The sequence below is a fragment of the Camellia sinensis genome, chromosome 5 (genome assembly GCF_055761805.1).
Source record: "Camellia sinensis isolate YWXY chromosome 5, ASM5576180v1, whole genome shotgun sequence".
NCBI lineage: Eukaryota > Viridiplantae > Streptophyta > Magnoliopsida > Ericales > Theaceae > Camellia > Camellia sinensis.
The window spans coordinates 120,967,099-120,991,270 of record NC_138965.1 but is presented as its reverse complement, the minus strand read 5'-3'; positions in this window follow the sequence as shown (position 1 = coordinate 120,991,270).

The window sequence follows — 24,172 nt, the reverse complement described above, 5'->3', positions numbered from 1 at the left end:
GTGGACATGCCTCAAAGGCTGATAATACGTTGCCACTTGTTGCTCTCTTACGCTGCCCCGTCTTGATTCCAAAAACCATGCTACCTGTATTAAGTAATAAACATACATGAATTATAAACTTCACATACATCATCGATGTTGAACGCAATATGGATTATTTACAAAAGTTAATCATTGACGATATTAACATATAATACAATACGAAAAAAATTATTCTGTTCACTTGTCACAGAATTAAGGAAGTACATAAACCAATATTAGGCATGAAATTCAAATTAGCAGGTTCATCAATTTAAGAGGTTGAACATTGCACAAAATTAAGGAATTTTACATAACATCTGACTACGTAATACAAGAAGAACAAAAACCGTATTCTTAATTTCCCCCATTACATCAACAAAACAAGCAGGACAAAGAAACAAAGTTCATCATCTATCTACTTAGAGAACACATATCAGAATTTTGAACTTGTACGTTAAAACTCTATGTCTGTATCTGTATCAAAATCACTTTCTATCTCATCTTCTTCTTCTTTATCACCCGCGATTGTTAGTTCATCATTGTCATCACAGATGATAGCATCATCCATAACACCCTCAGGTTGTACACGTTTATTGGACTGAGAAACTTCCATTGAAATAATTTTAGGTTCAATGTCATCGCAATGCAAAACAACATCATCATCAATAGGCTCAGTTGGTACAACAGTGGTGGTTTCATCTTGTTGTAACACATCATCAAATTCTGGCACATCCATCTCTGGCACATCCCAAATTCATCGATGTTGAAACTTTTCTACGACTCGCCAATTCCCCTTAACTTCGTATCATGAACATAGAAAACTTGTTAAACTTGGCTTGGGAACACAAATGAGTCATCTTTATACCATCGACTTCTTATATCAACAGTTGTCAAATGTGGTTCGGCACGCAAAGTTCGGCTACTACCGGTGTTATACCATTCATATTGGAACAAAACAACCCAATGTCCAAACAAATATGTCATTTCCCACACTTTACAAAAGTAGCCGTAGAACTTTATCAATTGGCCTTGGTGGTCCCCTTCCACTACTAATCCACTATTTTGACATTTACAACAGTTATCACGGTTGATAGTATGGAATCGGACGCCATTAGAAATGCATCCCAAATATGTGTTCACTAAGGCATTAGGACCATTGGCTAATGACCACATCTCATTGGTTGCTTCGGGTGACTTTTGATTTCGCAATTGGTTCATCTATACAACAAAGTATGTCATGTTAATTCCAACTTAGAATAATTTAACGTTTTCTGCAAACTATACACTAAGGAATTTTAGGTTACGCGATCTTTGAACAATTTAGGAAATTCTTTGCATTGTTGCGTTGCAATGTTGCATGGACTTCCATGTTTTTGATACAATAAGAGCTTGTGTTCCCTAATTAACACAAAGTAATTCATAAGTAATTGGAATAATGAAGACTTTAAAAAATAAAAAACAAGTAGAAAATGTATGGTGTATATTTTGTGAGGAATCATATTCTAGATATTTGTCCACTTCCAAACTATTGTGTAGGACAAACCAATGAGCCAATTCATGGTCAGCTACGGACACATCAATTGCCCTTGAGAGTTGACCAAAAGGATGAACATTTTGTGTGAAAATCGCCAACCCCGGGCCATTGTCACTTCCATCATAGTTCCTTCCTTCCCGGTTAAACACCGTTTCAACTCCATCTAAATACATTGAACAAAACGTCATACACTCTTTCGATATGTAGCCCTTCGCAATGGAACCTTCTGGCCGAGCTTTATTGTCCACAAATCCTTTTAGAAGTCCAAGCATCCTAGATGTAAACATTAGCCTGTTCGTTAGTATGGTGATATTGAACTATATTTAAATGAAAAAAGTTCGGACTCATAGTTATACCTCTCAATAGGATGCATCCATCGATATTGCACAGGCCCTCCAAGCATAGCCTTGTAAGGCAAATGAATTTCCAAGTGGACCATGACATCAAAAAAAGTAGAAGGAAAAATCTTCTCAAGCTTACAAAGTATAAGTACAATTCGTTCTTGTAGTTTCTTCAAATCAGTCACCCTCAATGTCTTTGAGCACAACCGTTTGAAAAAGTTCCTAACTCAAACAATGTGGTCCCAATCTCGGTAAGAAGGTATCCTCACATCCCAATTGGAAGAAGTTGTTGTAGAAGGACATGGCAGTCATGACTCTTGAGGCCAACTAACTTACCACCATTCGCGGTGACACAATTGGATATATTTGCCGCATAGCCATCAGGATACTTAATCGATTTCAAGAAATCAGAAAACCCTTGTCTCTCTATCGGGGACAATGTGTACAATGCCGGAGGCTTCTCGAAAGAGCCATTCGCATGCCTTATCAAGTGTAACTCCTTTCGTATTCGCATGTCCTCCAGATCCAAACGTGCTTTGTTCGTGTCCTTGTTCTTGCAATCTATGCTCAATAGTGTCCCAACCAGATTGTCGCATATATTCTTTTCTATGTGCATGACATCAAGGTTGTGTCGAAGCTTCAATGTTTTCCAATATGGAAGGTCAAACAAAATGCTTCTTTTTGTCTAGTTCGGAGTTGGATTTTCATTCCTTTGTCTTTTTCGATTGTTTGGATGCTTTCCATATGGCCTGTACGTCCCCAAATTAATTTGCTTCAGTATTTGTTCTCCCGATAACTCCACAGGTTTGGACCGATTCTCAATTTCACCGTTGAGGAGCTTACTTTTTCGCCAATTATGATTCTCAGGTAAGTACTGCCGAGCACCCATATACCCTATCTTACTTCGCAAACTTTGAGATGATGCATCCATGTTAGAATTAGAGCAGGCCAAGTAACCTTTTGTACTCCAACCAGACAAGTTACCATATACAGGGAAGTCATTAATGGTCCACATGACTGCTGTATGCATTGTAAATATTTGGCCGTTTGAGGCATCATATGTTTGCACACTATGCTCCCACAGATTGGTTAACTCCTCTACTAATGGTTGCAAGTAAACATCGATGTCTCTTCCAGGTGCAGATCATCTGGGAATAAGCAATGACATCATGACAAATGGATCTTTCATACACTTCCATGGGGGTAGATTGTAAGGCATTAAGATTATGGGCCACATGCTGTATGATGTACTCATATTTCCAAATGGATTGAAACCATCCATGGCAAGCCCTAGCCTTACATTCCGAGGATCCGCAGAGAACGTAGGATGCAGCCTATCAAAGTCCTTCCATGCCTCACCATCAGCTGGATGTCGTAATACTCTATTATCCATACGCTTATCTTTGTGCCATCTCATATATGCGGCTATTTTTTTTCGACATGTACAATCTCTTCAACCTCGGTGTCAAAGGAAAGTACCTCAAAATTTTGTGTGGATTTTTTTTACCCGTTTTGTCGTTCAACTTGTACCTAGACTCTGTATATGTAGGCCAATTCTCCAATGTTACGTTGTCCTTCCAAAATAAAGTACAATCATTCTTGCATGCATGAATGGCCTCGTATCCCAAACCTAATTCACGTAAGAACTTTTTCACTTCATAAAGGGTCCATGGAACAGTTTCATCACACTTTGATGGAATGTCTTTGAAAACTTGCATAACCATATTGAAAGATTTGTTACTCCATTTATTGTACACCTTGACGTGAAGCATCTTAATTACGAAGGAGAAGATGGAGAACTTTTCACACTCTAGATATACTTTGCGTTGAGCATCATCAAACAACTTCATGAACTTCAACAAATTGTGCCTCTCTGAACTAGTACATTCTTCGTCGATATAATCATCCATAAGACCACTCATGTAAATCTCTTCTAACATGGTAGGAAGTACACCCAAATTTTTGTGATTGGCTGTCATTCCAGCTTCGTTGCTTTCAGCATCATCGTTTCGCATAGTAAGATGATCACGAGACATGGGAACATGTTTCCCATGGTGCCCCCAAGTTCGATAAGAACATGTGATTCCTCTTCGAATCAAGTGCAACCGTACAACTTGTCAACTAAATTTTGTGTCGTTCAAGCAATCAACACACGGACAATGAATTTCATCTTGTGGCCCTAAATTCTTTGTAGCAAACTCAATAAATGACTGAACACCTTCTTGACACTCTTTACTTTTTAGCCTATCTTTTATCATCATCCAACTCTTGTCCATTATTCGAACCCTACACATCAAGCAAAGATGAACATGGGAATGGACAACATATGGAAAAATACTCTGTAATGGAAGAGAGCTTAAGTAAGTTTAGGGGTTCGATTATCATTGCTTTTTTAAGTGCACAAAATAGTAATAACCAATCAGGATGTTTTGCCTATTTGTCCATTACATATAGTTGGATAATTTGACTAGTAACTTGGCATTTATTCATACTCAAATGTCACATACATGAACAATTCTATGTGAAGTCATCTTAGAGGGAGAGATATTAATGTAACCCTCAAAGAGGGAAATCAAATTTGATATTCAATATAGATTGTCGGTTTATATATCTCAGCAAATACATTTTGTAAACATAATTTTATGAAAATTAGATGTATAAAACAAAAGTAATGAAATTTTAAAGTTTTGAAACATTGAAAAAAATAAAATAATTACTTTATACATTAATTTGGTTGTTATGCACAAATCACAAAGAACAATGACCAAAAAAAAAAAAAAAATTACGGCAAAATAGGTGAAGGACCAACAAATACACAGAAACTAGACAGCAGATCTAGTAAATACACAGCACAGAGGCACAAAGTGAAGCAAAGTTTGCTCCCAGTCAACGGTGGCAGACCAGAAGATGTTACCCAAACCAGCAAACCAAGATAGATAGATAGATAGAAACACAGCCAGGACTGAGGCAGGTGTTGCCCAAACCAGCAAACTAGCATTGAGATAGATAGATACACAGCCAGCACTGGAGTAGGTAATACCCAAGCCAGCAAACCAGCACACCAGCAGACTCCAAAAGCCACTCAAAACACCAAAACAGCAACCAACCAATGACAGAACAGGTCACAGCAAATGGTAGCAAGTCAAGGTACTAACTAGTTAGTAGCCCTCAACTGCAGACCTTAAACTACTCCAGATACACAAATACACAATAGTAGAGCTCACAAAAACAGATACAGTACAACATAGCTATGAAGACAACAGTGCTGTAGCAAAACAATCAGCACCAGAGCAGGTGCACCTGAGCAAGCACCAAGGTAAAAGAAACTAAAGTGATAACATTCACCAGACACAAGCAGCCCCAACACAGATTACCAGATTAATAGATGCACCAGGTAACAGCAGATACACCAGAACAGCAGAATATAGCACAGATACACCAGAGCAACAAACAGAAACAAGGGCAAACACACTTAACAATAGAACATGAGCTGACTAAGGTAGTGAACAATATCATGCATAGAGTAAGAGAAACCTGGGAGGAGGCTGGATTTGGGCCACAGAGCCACTCTCCATTTGACATTAACACTCAAATCCTTAAGATTAGGCTGACTCCCATTGAAGATGCAATCATCAAATAGTTTTTCCATATGTGACACTAACACCTCCAAACCAAACTGGTTGCATCAAAACCACCAGTGTTTTTGTTTGTCATGTTATTTTTCGCACCAAACCAAACATCTACATTGGACAAGACTACTAAAGGGTACTAACCCACCATTGTTGTTTTCTTTCCCATGGACAATATCTCCTTTTAATTAGTCACTAATGAACAACAAACAAATATTTTAAACAAAAGAAAGCTCCAAACGAAGTAAGATTGGCTATGCCATTCTCCTTTCCCCCACCCCCCCAATTCCATGCCCCTCTCTACAGCAGGATTAAAGTCAGATTGTTTAGGTGTTCATGGTGTGTGTTCTGTACTATAGTTCAGAACATTCAATAAAGTTATATCACAATTTGTAAAAATTTGTCTTTTTATAACTTCTTTTAATTTGAACAAAAAATTCTAAATTAAATTTTGTACTTTCTTTGAATTTTAACAATTCACCTATTAGGTGTACAGACACCTCTAATTTTAATTCATATTTGAGTAATTAATTACTTAATGAAAGTGAATGAATATGAGGTAGTTGGAGCAACCATGATCCTTTAAAAGTGCAAAAGAAGAAAAAAGAGAAGTGAAAGAGATAGGTTTGGTGATCAATTTATGGGTGTTTGTTTGTGCGGAGATTAAGTTATGGTACTTTATGCACCTAGATAAAGATTTTTGGATTAACATGGCTTGTTCTTCTGTGCTTTTAGTCACCGAGTCATTGTTAATTTTTTTTCATGGGTTAATTGTATTTTTGTAATCTCTAACATTTTAATTGTGTCAAAGTGATTCCATAGTTAATGTTGTTAGTATTTATCATTAGAATTAGAAATAGTTTTACAACAAAAATTATAACTTATAAAAAATTTCTTAATTTTAATGATAAATATCGACAACTTCAAAGTAGAGGGATAAAAGGTGTTATTTGATTAGTTTAAAGTATACAATTTACACTTGGTGGTTAAGAAAATTCATTCAATTTTGGCATATGTTAGTTATGATTTATATAGTTGGGGAGAGAAATGTATGTTTTGGTGTGTAGGCCAAGTGAATGAATCTTATAATAATATGTTAATTGATTGTACCTTATCAAATATTTAAGAGATAATAAATAATTAGCAAATCATTGATAAGAGGTGGAATCTTCAGATGACTTATTTGAAATCCAAGTATACAATTATTTTTTTGTTATGCTAATTAATGATTTTGTGGTGGCGAATCGATCGACCCATCTTAACATAAAAATCAAAAAAACATGAGAGTTATCCGGATTTAACCTGAATTTCATTCAACCCAAGTTGAAATAACATTACAGAAGCTTATGGAAATGAGGCTAGCATGTTGATTAATTAACAATTGATTAATCAATAGTTAATTAAATAATTAATGAACCGATTTAGCTAAACAGAGACACATATGGTCATATTGTGGGCTTTCAGTTTCACTTTCGAATCTAAATGTGTTTTAGGATGGATGGGGGGCCACCCCCAATGCCCAACATAGCTTAACAATTACAAATTATACGCAGGAGCTAATCAGATGAAAGATCATGTGTATAGATAAAGACCTCTTCCTTCTTTCAAAATCCAACCTCAATTTTTAAACCCTAAAATCATTAATGTACTCCTCCACTTATTAATCTATGTCATTACCCTAGTAATTTATTACACGATGTACATATACGACGCCTATCCAATCCAAACACAATTATACTATAAACATAGAAAGAAACATATAATAGCAGTAAAGAAGTTGAACTCACTAAATTCAAAAGCATAGATGGAATTTGCAGTGTTGATGGGTTATTGTGCAAGTGGTGCTGAACAACACCTCATTCAAGATAAACACCCTCAAGTCAGAGGAGTCCATGGGTGCTATAATTTTGCACCCAAAACAGACCAATGAGTGTGGAGAGACAGAGCAAGAAGTCTGAGTCCAGCAAGATCCCAAATTTTTGATATCTTAATATATTTTTTTATTTGGGTACCTAGCATTTGTAATCTGAGAAACTTGTTCTTTTCAATTGACTCTGAAAAACCTAACACTCAAGATTGAAATTTCAACAATCCAAAATCCGAAATAAAACCACTTCAACCAAACCCATTCATGAAATCAGATAAAGCCCTAAAAAATCATTTACGAAATCAACACAAAATGAAACAAAAAAATCATATAAAAACCCTATAGAAAGCGTGAGAAATGGAGAAGGAAAAGACAGCGAGAAAAAGAGAGAAAGAGAAAGACCTAGATCGACAAAGAGGGAGAGAGACCGAGAGACAAATAGCTGTGATCAGTGGTGGTGCTGATTTGCAGTGGTCGTGGTGGCGAGCGCCGGTGAGGTTTGGTATTGACTGCTCTCTATGTTGGTGTGTGAGAGATAACAGAACCCAAAAGTGTTTTTGTGTAAATGGGATACTAGGCACCAATATTAATGCCTTTCCCTCTAAATTTTTTTCGAAGATTTAGCGACTAAATGCTTATTTGTCGGCAAATACTCATTAACAGCGACTAAACATGTTGGAAAATTGGTTTATAAGGCTTATTTTGGGCCGACTTTGAGCCCAAAATTGAGTGGGCCCCAAACGTCTTTTGGGGTGGGTCTGAAGACGTGAAGTGTTCCTTGCCGCGTGGCAAGTCACACGGTGAAGAAAGTTCGTTAAAACCATTTATGAGTGAATGGAAACATGACGTCATTTTCGGGTTCGTGGAATGGATATTTAAAGTTTTTAATGTGGGTTTCCTTGTGAGGTTTGTCCCACATTAAAACTTTAAGAGAGTTTTGTTAAGTATATAAGCTCTAGCCTACAACACTTGGGTTGGGCCCCAAGGGGCACCCCAAGTTTGTAGAAGGGAGGAGTTATGGACAAAGTGAACCTTAGCCCAAACCACCACACACGCGCGCCCACCGCTGTGGCCATGTCGTGCCGAACGCGGGTGTGGGTCGGGTCGGTTCTTGTATTAATTTTTTTTTGGACAAAAATTCTTTTGAATTTTTTCAAAAATTAATTGCGGGAAAATTTAATTAAATTCAAATTTGAATTTAATTTGTGTCCTAAATTCTTTCCTTATTCAGTCCATGACAAAACAAGTTCAAAAAGTCCATAACATATTTGGTTTTGAGCAGTTACAGATTCGGTTTTGAGCAGTTTCTGAACAGATGAATAACTGCTGCAGTTATCTGTTGGAACAGTGCCGGATCTGTTTGAAATTCAAACTATACCTGTACAGTTTGAAAATGCACCTATTCAGGTTGTCTTTATACCTGTTCGGACATCATTTTGTGCCTATAAATACTTGACACTTCTAGCAGTCTTCACATCTGAAAATCAGTCTGAAAAATCTCATCTTGTGCTGTCCAACTTTTATCTTCGCTGCATTATTCTTCATATTAGTTTTAGAATAAATTTCAGAGAGTTAGAACACAGGTTTGGTTCGCTGTTCAATTTGTTTTGGAGTGCTACTACAAATTGGTTAAGATCATTGTATCTTGGGAGATAGACGCCACATAACCGTAAGCACCGTAGCAGGGCGAATTTGTCTTAAGGACAGAGTGTCACACATTCGACTCGGTTTTTTATTTTTCGTTTGGTTCAACAAAATAAATTCTATAAGTTATTTATTTATTTTGTTTGATTTAGTTTCAATTTATTTTATTTACACAGAAGATTGTTCCAACAATCTTAAGACAGATTCAAATTATTCTGTTTACAGAATTTTTCGTTTGTTTCCTTTTCTCTTTCTTCTTTTAAGTAAATTATTTTCTGTGGATTTACAAAATAATATTCTGGTTGGAAAAACAAATAGTGATTATATGCTATTTGATAGATAGTAGTAATATACTGTCTATTTTCTTTGACAACTAGTAGTAATATACTGGTGTCATTAACAATTCAGAATATATTTTTGTGAAATTTTGTCAGAAAATTAATTTTGGTTTTTAGAAATTATTTTCTGAGTGTTATTAATTAAAATTCTGTTTCAGTATTTTAATTATTAGAGTGTTACAAAAATTTAATTTTCTGTGTAGAATTATTTTGGTTAAATAAATTTTATTTTATTTCCAACTTAATTGAAAAATAAAAGTTACATTCTTATTTCTTTTATTTTTACATAATTTAATTTAGTAAATTTGGTTTAATTTTCTGTGTAGTGTAAATTCTAATTCTAATTTTGTTTTATAATTTAGAATTTATGGCTACTAAAACTGGTCAAACAAATGCTCAAACAAGTACTACTGTGGTGGCTGCAATGACGCCAACCCCCTCTCTCCTGTTGTGACAGTACCAGTGAATCATGTTGAAAAACTAGAGAAGTTCTTAGGAACAGTTTTTAAAAGATGGCAGAAGAAAATGCTATCTAAAGGAGGGGAAACTAAGAAGTACAAGTTTAATGGCATGTGTTACATTTGTAACAAAGAGAGACATCGGGCCAAAGATTGCCGTTACAAACGTAAAGGCAAAGGAAGATCAAGTAAGAAGGTTGCTAAAGCCAAAATGACCGAAATGGATAAAATTTCCAAATGGTGTAGATGTCATAAATCTTTCTGCAGTTGTTTCCGAGGCAAATCTTGTCGGAAATCCTAAAGAATGGTGAGTGGACACTGGTGCTACTCGCCATATCTGTGCCGACAAAAAAATGTTCACATCTTATTCTACAGTGGACAACGGTGAACAACTTTTTATGGGCAACTCCTCAACTTCCAAAGTTGAAGGACAATGAAAGATTGTACTTAAGATGACATCAAGAAGAGAACTCACTCTCAACAATGTGCTGCATGTACCGGACATTCGCAATAATCTTGTTTCCGGATCTTTGTTGTGTAAGAATGGGTTTAGGCTAGTATTTGAGAGTGATAAATTTGTACTTACTAAGAATGAGATGTATGTAGGAAAAAGTTACATGTCTGATGGCCTTTTCAAGATGAATGTAATGACCGTTGTACCCTCAGTTATTAATAAAAATACATCTTCTTTTTACTTGCTTGAGTCTTCAAATTTATGGCATGGTAGACTAGGACATGTTAATTATGGATCTTTGCATAGATTAATTAATATGAAATGTTTACCTAAATTTGACATTGATTCAAATCATAAATGTGAAATTTGCGTTGAGGCAAAATTATACAAAACTCCTTTTCATTCAATTGAAAGAAGTACGGAACCACTTGAATTAATTCATAGTGACATTTGTGATTTTAAATCAATTCAAACTAGAGGTGGGAAAAAATATTTTATCACTTTTATAGATGACTATATTAGATATAGTTATGTTTATTTAATTCGAACAAAGGATGAAGCTTTGGAAACTTTCATTCAATATAAGAATGAAGTTGAAAATCAACTTGGTAAGAAAATCAAGAAACTTAGAAGTGATAGAGGTGGTGAATATGAATCACCTTTTGGTGAGGTTTGTAAAGAACATGGAATAATTCATCAAACTACCGCTCCTTACTCACCTCAGCAAAATGGAATTGCTGAAAGGAAAAATAGGACTTTAAAAGAAATGATGAATGACATGTTAATCAGTTCTGGATTACCTCAGAACTTGTGGGGGGAAGCAATACTTTCTGCTAATTATATACTTAATAAAGTACCCCGAAAGAAAGTGAATCAATCACCTTATGAATTGTGACATGAAAGAGTACCATCTTACAAATACTTAAAAGTGTGGGGGTGTTTGGCTAAAGTGGCTATTCCTAGTCCTAAAAAGACTAAGATAGGTCCTAAGACCATTGATTGCATTTTCATTGGTTATGCCAAGAATAGTAGTGCATATCGGTTTTTGATTCATAAATCAGAACATTCCGAAATGCATGTAAATACTATTATTGAATCTCGTAATGCATCTTTCTTTGAACATGTATTTCTAAATAAGACTGGACAAGAGACTAGTAGTAATAAAAAGTCTCATGATACTATTACTAGTCAGGATCAAGAACATGAACATGATCAAGAGCAAGAGCTAGATCAAAATGAAGAAGAGGAACTTAGGTGTAGTAAACGTGCTAGAACCTCAAAATCTTTTGGTTTAGATTTTCTAACATATTTGTTAGAAAATGAACCTTTAACTTTTAAAGATGTTATGTCTAGTCCTGAGGCTCCTGTATGGAAAGAAGCGGTCAATAGTGAAGTTGAATCCATCTTACAAAATCACATTTGGGAATTGGTGGATTTGCCACCAGGTTGTAAACTTCTTGGGTACAAGTGGATTTTCAAATTCAAAGTGGATGGATCAATTGACAAATACAAGTCAAGACTTGTGGTCAAAGGTTTAGACAAAAAGAAGGTCTTGATTACTTTGACACATACTCACCGGTTACTAGAATAACATCCATTAGAATGTTAATTGCCATTGCATCTTTATACAATTTAGAAATTCATCAAATGGATGTAAAATCTACTTTCTTAAATGGTGAGTTAAATGAAGAAATCTACATGTAACAACCAGAAGGTTTTTCTATTCCAGGAAAAGAAAAGAAAGTGTAAATTGGTTAAATCATTATATGGTTTAAAACAAGCGCCAAAGCAATAGCATGAGAAATTTGACAAGGCAATGATGTCAAATGGTATTAAAATTAATGTGTGACAAATGTGTTTATATTAAAAATACAAACAAAGGTTATGTTATTGTATATCTTTATGTAGATGATATGATCATCATAGGTAGTAATAATGATATGATTAAAACTATCAAGAAAATGTTGAATAAACATTTTGACATGAAGGACATGGGCATTGCTGATGTAATTCCTGGTATGAAAATTACCAAAATATCATAAGGTTATGCTTTGTCACAATCTCATTACATTGAGAAAATACTTGACAAATTTAGCAAAGATGATGATCATCTTGCTAGAACATCTGTAGATGTTAATTTGTATCTTTCTAAGAATGTACAGGAAAGTATTTCTCAATTAGAGTATGCCCAAATTATTGGAAGCTTAATGTACTTGATGAATTGCACTTGCCCGGATATAGCTTATGCAGTAAGTAAATTTAGTAGATATACGAGTAACCTGGGAGTAGAACACTGGAAAGCAATTATAAGGGTTTTTAGATATCTCTGATTTAGTCGTAACATTGGGCTTAATTATACTAGATATCTAGCAGTACTTGAAAGATACTGTGATGCAAATTGGGTATCGGATACTAGAGACTCAAAGTCCACCAGTAGGTATGTCTTTACTCTTGGTGGGGCTGCTGTATCTTGGAAATCTTCCAAACAGACTTGCATTGCTAGGTCTACTATGGAATCATAATTCTTAGCTTTAGACAAAGCAGGGGAAGAGGCAGAATGGCTTTGCCACTTTCTAGAAGATATTCCAATATGGCCAAAACTGATGCCTGCTATATGCATACATTGTGATAGTCAATCAGCAATTGGTAGAGCACAGAGTCATATGTATAACGGTAAGTCTCGACACATTCGTCGTCAACATAATACCGTAAGACAACTACTATCTAATGGAATTATTTCCATTGATTATGTGAAGTCTAAAGACAACATAGTGGACCCACTAACCAAAGGGTTAGCAAGAGAGCTAGTTGAGAATTCATCGAGGGGAATGGGATTAAAGCCTATTAAATAAGAGTTACCACAATGGCAACCCAACCTAGTTGACTGGAGATCCCAAGATCTAGGTTCAAAGGGACAACCGAGTTGTGAATGACTCAAAAGGATCACTGAGGAGTCTAACTCCTACCCATTTCTATGATGAAATAAGTGATGTCTGCAGCGTTTTAGGTTAAGTAAAATTTTAATGATTCTTATATCTAAGTAAACCTAGTGGAGTATGGCAGGATACTCTTCATAAGAATCACCTATGTGAGTGTGAACTAGGCCGGCTCTATGAGATTTGGAAAATTGGTTTATTAGGCTTATTTTGGGCCGACTTTGAGCCCAAAATTGAGTGGGCCCCAAACGTCTTTTGGAGTGGGTCCGAAGAGGTAAAGTGTTCCTTGCCGCGTGGCAAGTCACACGGTGAAGGCGGTTCGTCAAAACCATTTATGAGTGAATGGGAACATGATGTCGTTTTTGGGTTCGTGGAATGGACATTTAAAGTTTTTAATGTGGGTTTCCTTGTGAGGCTTGTCCCACATTGAAACTTTAAGAGAGTTTTGTTAAGTATATAAGCTCTAGCCTACAACACTTGGGTTGGGCCCCAAGGGGCACCCCAAGTTTGTAGAAGGGAGGAGTTATGGACAAAGTGAACCTTAGCCCAAACCACCACACACGCGCGCCCGCCGCCGTGGCCAAGCCGTGCCGAACGCGGGTGTGGGTCGGGTCGGTTCTTGTATTAATTTTTTTTTGGACAAAAATTCTTTTGAATTTTTTCAAAAATTAATTGCGGGAAAATTTAATTAAATTCAAATTTGAATTTAATTTGTGTCCTAAAGTCTTTCCTTATTTGGTCTATGAAAAAATAGGTTCAAAAAGTCCATAACATATTTGGTTTTGAGCAGTTACAGATTCGGTTTTGAGCAGTTTCTGAACAGATGAATAACTGCTGCAGTTATCTGTTGGAACAGTGTCGGATCTGTTTGAAATTCAAACTATACCTGTACAGTTTGAAAATACACCTATTCAGGTTGTCTTTATACCTGTTCGGACAACATTTTGTGCCTATAAATACTTGACACTTCTAGCAGTCTTCACATCCGAAAATCAGTTTGAAAAATCCCATCTTGTGCTGTCCAACTCTTATCTTTGCTGCATTATTCTTCATATTAGTTTTAGAATAAATTTCAGAGAGTTAGAACACAGGTTTGGTTCGCCGTTCAATTTGTTTTGGAGTGCTACTACAAATTGGTTAAGATCATTGTATCCTGGGAGATAGACGCCACATAACCGTAAGCACCGTAGCGGGGTGAATCTGTCTTAAGGACATGGTGTCACACACTCGACTTGGTCTTTTATTTTTCGTTTGGTTCAACAAAATAAATTCTGTAAGTTATTTATTTATTTTGTTTTATTTAGTTTCAATTTATTTTATTTACACAGAAGATTGTTTCAACAAAACATTGGTCACCAAACCTAACATTTGGCTACTAATATTTATTTTCGTTGCCAAAGTTTAATTTACAATGACTAAATTATTTTTTGTCATCAAAAGTTCATTTAAATGTGTCCATTATTTGGCGACTAAATTTGTTTTGTCGGCAAATGACATTATACAACGACTAAATGAAGAATTAGTAGCGTAAAATGCCAACAAACACCGACTAAAACTATTTTAGTCGCTAATTACGTTGTATTTAGTGACTACAGTTTTTTTTGGTCGCCAATAAGAATTATATGTCGACTAAAATAATACAGTAGCTAAAACATGCAATCAACGCCGACTAAATTAACTTTTGGTCACCCAAAGTACTATTTTTGGCGACTAAAATTTTTTTGGCCACCAAATTTAGTCGCCAAATGTGCAGTTTGTTGTAGTGAACATTTTTGACAATTGAACAGAACCTAAAACAAAATAAGAATATAGAATTGCATGTGAGAACTTGTAGTATAAGAGAGGTAATACGTAACGTGATGCTTGTGAAAAAGAATGAATTTCATGAAAGATTTTGAATTCCACTTCTATAGAAATGAGATTGATATTTTTTGTGGTGATTCGTGCTGATTTATTTTTCTCTCATTATGAGGGTAACAATTTACATGTAGTTGTTGACCTTGGGCGGGTTTACTAATTGGTTGTTAGTTTTTTATTGACTTTTTAATTATTGTGAATTAGTGATCTGTTTGATTATATAAATATTTCTCATAGTTATAATTTCTTTCTTATCTCTGTTATCGATTGACAAAATTAAAAAATTATAATTCTGTAAACAAATGCATGAATTTTAGTTGTTAAATAATACCGAATCTTTGGACAATACTCACTATTAAAATCGGCTTACAAAAGGTGAGTGCATATGCAAGATCTAAGAGACTTAGGTGTACGTCTTAATAGGTGAACTTATTAACCAATAGGTCTTATAATAATTAATGACATTTTTCATCAAGCACTATTAAAAAATGTCACTAATTGTTAATTTTCAGCGACAGTTTGAAAATTGTCACAAAAATGTCACTAATGATAATTTAGTGACAGTTTAAGAAAATCATCACAAAAAATTAATAATTTTCAACTTTTAGCAACAGTTTAAAAAATTCGTTATAGAAAAACGTCAGTAATTATAAGTTTAGAGATAATTTATAAAAATCCTGACAAAAAAAAGTCACAAATTGTCAATTTTTAGAGACATATGCAAAAAATTGTCGTAAAGATTATTTTTAGCAACAATTTTATTAGAGCTTACTTTCAATAGGACTTTTGGGAATTAAGTCCAACTATTATGATATATTGATAGTTTACCCATCTATAATTATTAGGTTTATAACATATGTCCCCATTTTTGTTATTTTTAGGAAATATATGGGAATTTATTTATTTTTATTCTTCTAGGACCATATCCAATGGTTTATCAATTCTGTTATCAAATTTAAATTTAATGAAAAAATAACATTTTTCCTGCACTATTAGTTTCATCAAATGAGTATCAAGTTGAGGATATCAAAAATCTTTCACCAAATTGAGGACACCCGGAAGCTTTCATCAAATCACTATCCATAGGTGTTGGATTTTCACCAGGTATTCCCTGGATGACCACCTTTAGGCAAAAAATTGTGAAAAAAAATCATTGGCAAGCCAACCGGCTAGACATCCTCCGGGTCGTCCGCCTGGTGTTTTGATGAAAGCTCAAAATCCTCCGTTGGAATACTTGATATCAAATGGAGTTTTTACTCAAATTTGGTGGAAAAAAGATGTACCGTTAGAGATGCTCTAACACAACAATTGCATAAATTTGAAAAATACAAGACAAAAATTCAAAGAATGTTTGGAGCATAGCAAAACTTTGTCATGAGAGAGAATGATGGTTTGTCATAAATACAAGCAAAATTTAGGTTAAAAGTTGGAATTTTTTTTTTTTGACTTTTTTGAAAAATCGTATAAAAAAATAGAGAAGTAATGTGACTTAAAAGAGGTTAATCAGACAATGAAGATAAAAATATATATATAAATAACTCAAATTTCTATTTTTTATATACTTCAAAATAAATTTATGGAGTTATTTGTATACTTCAAAATAAATTTCCTAGGCAATGAAACAAAAATTTAACATTATTAACACGTGATGTTACTAACCAATAACACAATTACACATGTGATAATAACTCCACTATTCATTCAAATATAATTTTGTAATTACCATCGATATATATTAGTAAAATTAGTTATACTTGCATAATTATTTGTTATTAAATGATAATTTTAACATATCAATAAATAATAAATATTTTATTTTATTTTTATTTATTTAAATTACATGTATACACCGTTTTTATATATAGCTTCCTCCTTCAAGGAAGCGCCCGAATAACTGGTAGGAATGGCAACGGGGCGGGGCGGGGCCGGGGACTACACCCCCCGTCCCTGATCCCCGAAAGTGACAAATTCCCCGGCCCCGTCCCCGATCCCAGGCGGGGAGCCCATCGCCCCTCCCGCCCCCGCCCCCGATCGGGGATCGGGTTTCCCTGACCCCGAAATATCCCCGATCTTTTTCTTTTTTTTTTTGAATTTTGTTCAACACAACACAACACAAGAACAAAAAAAAAAAAAATCTGTTTTCATCATCATCATCAACAATCTGAATCAACAACAATCATCCACTTAAAATAAAAAATAAAAACTGAAATTGAAGAGAATCACTTCATTTATTTTCATCATCATCAACAAAAAATCTGAAATCTGAAAAAAAAAAAAATCAGTTTTCATCATCATCATCATCAACAACAATCTGAAATCTACAAAAAAAAAAAAAAAAAAAAAAAAAAAACCAGAATCACTCATAGAAATCAATAAAGACTCTAGATCGTTGAGGATTTAATATGTTTTCATCAAGAAGAAAAACTTAACTTCACTTCTGAGGGGCGGCGGCAGTGGCGATGCCGAGGAGGCTGGCTTGCTTCAACTCTAGATCGTTGAGGAAGATGAAGATGAGGAGACGATGAGGATGATGAAGGTGGTTCCGGCGATCGGAGACTGCGACACCACGAACCCCGTCGTCACCACTGCTGCTCGATCTACTGAAAGAGAGAGAGAGAGAGAGAGGGAAGAGAGAAACCGAGCGAGCGAGAGAGAGAGAGAGAGAGGAGATGGAGAGAAGCGTCATCTCTGCCTCTGCTCAGCAAAGATAGCTCTGTGTGTGTTTGTGTTGAGTGTGTGTGAGTGTTCAAACAAAGCCCTAATCACACACACACACACATATGTTATATATAAAGCAGGGGCAAAAGGGTAATTTCACGTCGGGGGCAGCCGAGCTGGGAATCGGGGCCGGGGTCGGGCCGGGTCCGGGGCTGAAACATGTATCCCCGTCCCCGGCTTGAATATCATCGGGGATTTAATTTTTAATACCATCCCCGACCCGTCGGGGATATTTTTCAGGGAATAACCACTCAATTCGGGGTCAGGGGATCGGGTCCCCGTCGGGCCGGGTTCCGATTACCATCCCTAGTAATTGGAGGGAAATATGATCGTTTGACGATGACGGCTATAAAAAAAAGTTGATCGTATCATATATGCAAAAAAGAAATCATAACGTCATAGTGCCCTTGGTCAGTAGCATGCCTCCTTGACTTGACAATTCAGAGTCTTCTTGATAACACACCTCCGGAAATGACAGCCCAGGCCCACTTTGTACTGAGCATAATTGCTTACCGATTTTGCTTATGCTCATCGATTTTGCTTGATCTATTTATTTGACACATCATTTGATCGGCGAGCATGTTACTCGGTGCTTCACTTCTCGGCAATCTAATGGGCCTGATTTAGCTTGGGCCTGCAAGAAATGGATTCAGATATGTTTTGTTTGTTGAATGTGCAAGTTTTATATTGGACTCAAACATTTTTAAAGCTTAAAAGTCAATTTTTCTTGGGTAAGAATGGAGATAGCTATTTTAAGATATGAAATTATTACAGGTCATTAAAAATTAAAATTAATGATCTATAATAATTATATTATTTTAAATTCGGGCATTTATTCATAAATCCTCCTCGTCTACTTATATTTCACTTAATTCAAATTATTTTATGATGTTTTAGTAAATCTTATGAGTGACATAGTTATCAAAATACCCCTTAATAATAATAAGATGAAGCGAACATTAATATGCACATTGACAGTGTGAATGTTCTGTGATGTGAACATTCATACTGCCAAATATAAATGTTCATATCATTAAATTGCTAAGAGTTCAAAAAATATTTGTAAAAATAAAATTGTTCATAAAATACCTTAAATATTAGAATTAAGATTTGGTAGAATAATTGTCCAAATAATAGAATTTATTGAAACACAAGAATATGTTATAAATTAATTGTGATACAAATACTTGAAAGAGGATGTCTTAATAAATTTTTCTTTTAAATTTCAAAATTCTTTTCACTATTTTTTGAATTTGAAGTAGAAAAGTGTTAGCAACATGTCTATTTCAAAACCTTGGATTATGTAAATCACCTCTCCAATGGAGGCTCTTGCCATTCCTTTTTTATTTCACTCACTTTTTAATATTTTTTTTAGAGTGATACTAGAGATTTCAAATACTCTATTAATTTTTTTATCAAATTTCTCATATGAATATGAAACTCACACACATGTAGGCTTATGTGAATCCCACACCTATGTGAGAGGTTTGATAAAAAATTTAAGATCTATAATATTTTTCTATTTTTTTTATTCTACCATAAAATTTCAATGTTACCATCATATCCAACTTTCCAAATTATAAACCTAACTAGGGGTCCATCCCGGTAACCCCAATTGACTTTAGTCTATTTTGGGAAGATGAAAATATTTAGTTTTTTTTTATTTTGTTTTGTTTTGTTTTTGTTTTTTTGTTTTTGGCATATTTATAAGATTATTTGGGAAGATGAAAATAAGCACTTTTTTGTTTTTTTAAAAATTATTTTAATATAATGTCACATTACTTGTAAAATTATAAATTGATCATCTTACCATCATACAATTTTTTTTTTCCACACACACGAGGGTAGTTTAATAACTCATTTGTTGACTTATTTTTAACTTTCCAAATGCTTTTTTACTTAAATAAACTGGTTTTTGACTTTTAAAAATAAGTTAAAAGCAAATATTTTTGAGTAAATTACAAATACATACCTTAAAATTTATTTAAATTACAAATTACTCCTGTAGTTTTAGAAATTACAATATGTCTCCAAAGATTTCTAATTTCATAACAAATAAGTCTTTTTATTAATAAATTAACAAGTTAATTAACAGTTTTTAATAATGTTAAAATTTTATTTCAATTAATAATTCAAATAATTTTATTATTGTATAGGAAAACAGTTAGAAATTTTATTTTTTCAATTAATTCTGTTAAATAAAAAATTCTGACAGGGAGATATTTGTAATTTTTCAAACTACAGGAGACAATTCGTATTTTAAACAAACCTTAGGGGATATATTTGTAATTTATCCAATATTTTTCTTTCTTTCCAAAATATACCTTAATGAGTTGGAATTGATATTTATAGGATCGAGCTAAAATGACATTTAAATCCATTTGTTAAATTGGCTAGATTTGAGAACGTTATTTGCAACCCGACCCAACTTCTAATAAATAATATATTAATATGTATATAAAAATATAGTTAACTTAGTTTTATTTTATTTATTTTTTTAAAAAGATGTACCTAGAGATAGAAAACATACTTATATACTTATGATGTAAATATAAATGGTTAAATGATGTAGAAATCGTTTGGTAATGGGTTATTTTAATAAAAAATTATTAAAAAAAATACTCATACAATAAAATTCAAAAATTACTTTCTATTCACTCTATTATTTTTTTATTTTGTAAAAAGTAAAACAATTCTTTTCGAACATATTGATTTTTTTTCCATCACATATTTTAGTTAAAAAGCCATTTCTCAAACGGACTTTTTAAATTTGACAATTTGTGGTGTAACTTGCATATATGGTATACACCTCAATAATAATAATAATAATAATAATAATAATAATAATAATAATTTATAAATACACTTTCTGAGATTTGCTTAAAATACGAATTATTCTCTATAGTTCTAGAAATTACATCACACCTTTTGAAATTTTTAATTTCATAACAAATGGTGCATTTTATCAATAAATCATCAAGTCAATTAATAGTTTTTAATGATGTTAGAAATATATTTCAATTAATAATTCAGTTAATTTTATTATTGTATAGGAAAACAGTTAGAAATTTTATTTTTTAGCTAATTCTGTTAAATAAAAAATCATTATAAAGGAAATATTTATAATTTTTCAAAATACAGGGACAATCCGCATTTTAAATATATCTCAGGGGTGTATTTATAACTTACCCAAAAAAAAGTATGTATTTTAAAATGACACAATATATCTACATATATAAAACAGTTCCGATTTAGAGCACTAAATCAGAAGCTCTAAAAGCACCACTAAGGAGCTGGTAGCCAACAAGGCAAGATGAAGAATATTTGCATATATGGTGCGTGTGTTTCACACAGTGTGTAAAAATAAATAAATAAATAAATAAATAAAAATTTACTTTTTCCTGCTCTAATGTAAAACACAGATTAATGTTCCATTTTCAAGATCTATTCTAGTCGTCCCTCTCCTGCACGTCCGGCATCTTCTCCATCCTCCACCGTCCGGCGTTCGCTGTCTCCCTCTCCTCCGTCTTCCCTCTCTCGTTCTAAATCTGCAGATGTGTTGTCCGGCGTCAATCTCCTTCACCATCCGCTGTCACTCTCCTTCACTGTCCGACGTCTTCTCCCTCCTCCATCGTCCGACGTCTTCCTCCGACATAGACTTCCACGCTCCTCTAGGTTAGTTTGTTTCTCTATGTTATGTCCTCTCCGTTTCAATGTTCTTATACATATATATATATATATATATACACACACACATATATACAAAATAGGAAATTTGTGTTCAAATAGATTTTTAATACCAAAAGTCATTATTTGGAACAAACAAAGTTGAAACAAATTTTGAACACAGATGTGCAACACAGATTTTTGAACACATTTTCAACACAGATTTTGAGTAATCCAGAGCTCAATCTGTTTTTTGGAAAGTCAATCTGTTATTTTGTTTTGCAATTTGTTTGGAAACTTATTCTGTTTTTTTTTTTTTTTTATTGAAATACCGGAGCTTGCATCATGGATTGATTTTTAGAAGGGAAAAAAATATATATATTGAAAGGGTACTCCAGAGCTGTTTTTTAATACCAAAAAAATTACTTTTCAAAAGCAAAAGTCATTCTGTTTTTTAGACTTACATTGTTGATGAATATTGGACTGTAATTTTTAATGAGCAGAAATGAGGATTGATTCGAATAGTGTGAGAATCCTTTATTAAATGAGAGTGAAGAAGTTAAGGAACCTAAGAGTGGTATGTGTTTTAGCTCAAAGCAAGAAGTATACATATTTTATGCCAAATATGTTAAACATTTTGGATTTTCCATAGCTTATAAAACACAAGTTTGTGGCGATGATGGGGAATTAAGATATTTTGGGATTGAATGTTCTCAATCAAGAAAGAGGACCAAAAAATCAGTAGTAAACCCTCTAAAGCCATCTCTGTCCACAAAAATTGATTGCAAAGCAAGGGTACGAGCAACCTTACAAAAGGATGGGAGATTTATGTTAACCACAGTTAACCTTGACCATAATCATGACTTGATTCCCACCGACTCACATCATTTTGCAATGAATAAGAAAATTCTTACTCCTGTGAAGCGAAGATTAGAAATTAATAATCAAGCAGGGATTGGAGTGTCTAGGAATGATGACTCAATGGTTGCTGGGGGTTATGAGTCGTTAACATTTGATGAGCGAGATGCAATGAATTACATTAACTGAGCTAGAAGATTGAGGCTTGGAGAAGGAGATGCCGATGCACTTCAAAAATATTTTTTGAGGATGCACGTACAAAATTCGAGTTTCTATTATATGATTGATGTTGATACTGATTTTCGTATTATAAACTTATTTTTATAGCGATCCCGATTTTCTCTCCCAATTTTTTTTCGTATTCCGGACTCAGTTCCGTGGAGTTGTTGGTTGTTCATGTCTTGTTGTCATCCTTGATTTCGTACATTTGAGTTTTAGAATGTGTTGGGCGTTTTGCGAACAGGTTGGTTGAGTCTTAGTCCCATTCCTTGTTGCCCAGATTTTGGGTGGTACGCTCGAGCGGGTACTTTTGCGCTCGAGCGGAGTTTAATGTTTGGTTTTTCGCTCGAGCGGGTCTTCTTGCGCTCGAGCGGGGTTTTCACAGTTCTAGTATTTCGTGCCACTGCAAAACTTCTGCGGGTGTGTTTTTCATGCTCGAGCGGGTTTCCTTACGCTCGAGCAGGTCGTGCTCGAGCGGGTTTGTTGGCGCTCGAGCGGGGTGAGCATTGTCGGTGATGGTACTGAGAGAGGAGAATCTACGCTCGAGCGGATATGTTTTGTTTCTGTATCTTGGCGCTCGAGCGGGACTTCCTGCGCTCGAGCGGGTTCAGTTTTTGTTCTTGACGCTCGAGCGTCCTGTTCTCCGCTCGAGCGGGAGAGTCGTATATCAGTTGGCAGCTAGGCTATTTTAGGCCTCGTTTGGGAACAAACTATTTTAGTAATTTTTTGACTTTTTACGAAAAGATGTGCAGAAAAGTAGAGAGGTGATGTGACAACTTTTAGTAACTTTTTGACTTTTTGGCTAAAATAGCCACTCTCCAAACGAGGCCTTAAATCACTTTTTACATCCTCGCTCTCTCTCTTACTTTTCTAAAACTCCATTGGAGAGCCTCTCTCACTAGAAACCTAACTTCTCTCTAGGGTTTGATCTAGTAGGAGTGTTCTCCTACCCTTTGGCCTTTACAAAAAGTGTGTTGATCATTGAGGGCTACATTTTGATCCGAGAAAGTTGGAGTTTGGAGCACTTCCGAGTTTTGCCCTTCTCCATTTGAGTTCTCCATTTGAGGTAGGGATTCTCCTTGTTCTTTTTCAATACTCCCTCTATAGATAGACATGTGGTAGTTTTTGTATTGCATGAAAATGAAATCATGTTGGATTTGTTGAAAATCATGAGGTTGAACCTTGGGTTGGTTGTTGAATTTGGGTTTATTATCATTAGTTGTGGGTTGGGCTAATTGGAGTGTTAATTAGCATGTTGTTGTTGAAAGGAGAGGGAACCCTAATTTTTATTAGATTTAATAAATTAATAGAGGGGTTTTGATCTTTGGGCAAACACTTATGTATTTTGGGTCTTAAATGAGGTCATTGTTGTTTGTTGTTGTTGATTGAGCCTTTTTGATCAACATTGAGAAAGAGGGAGGAAAACCCTAATTTAAGGATTATGACTTAATTTGCATAATTAATTTGGAATGGCTTTGGAAAGAATGTAGTGGATTAAAATGAGATATGGCATTATCGTCCATGAAATTGATTTTTGTGAAAACAAAAAGGAATGGGATCGGTTTTGGGATGGAGTTAGTTTTGTGAAAGCAAAAGGAAGTGGAAATTCGTTTTGTGAAATGGGAAACGTAT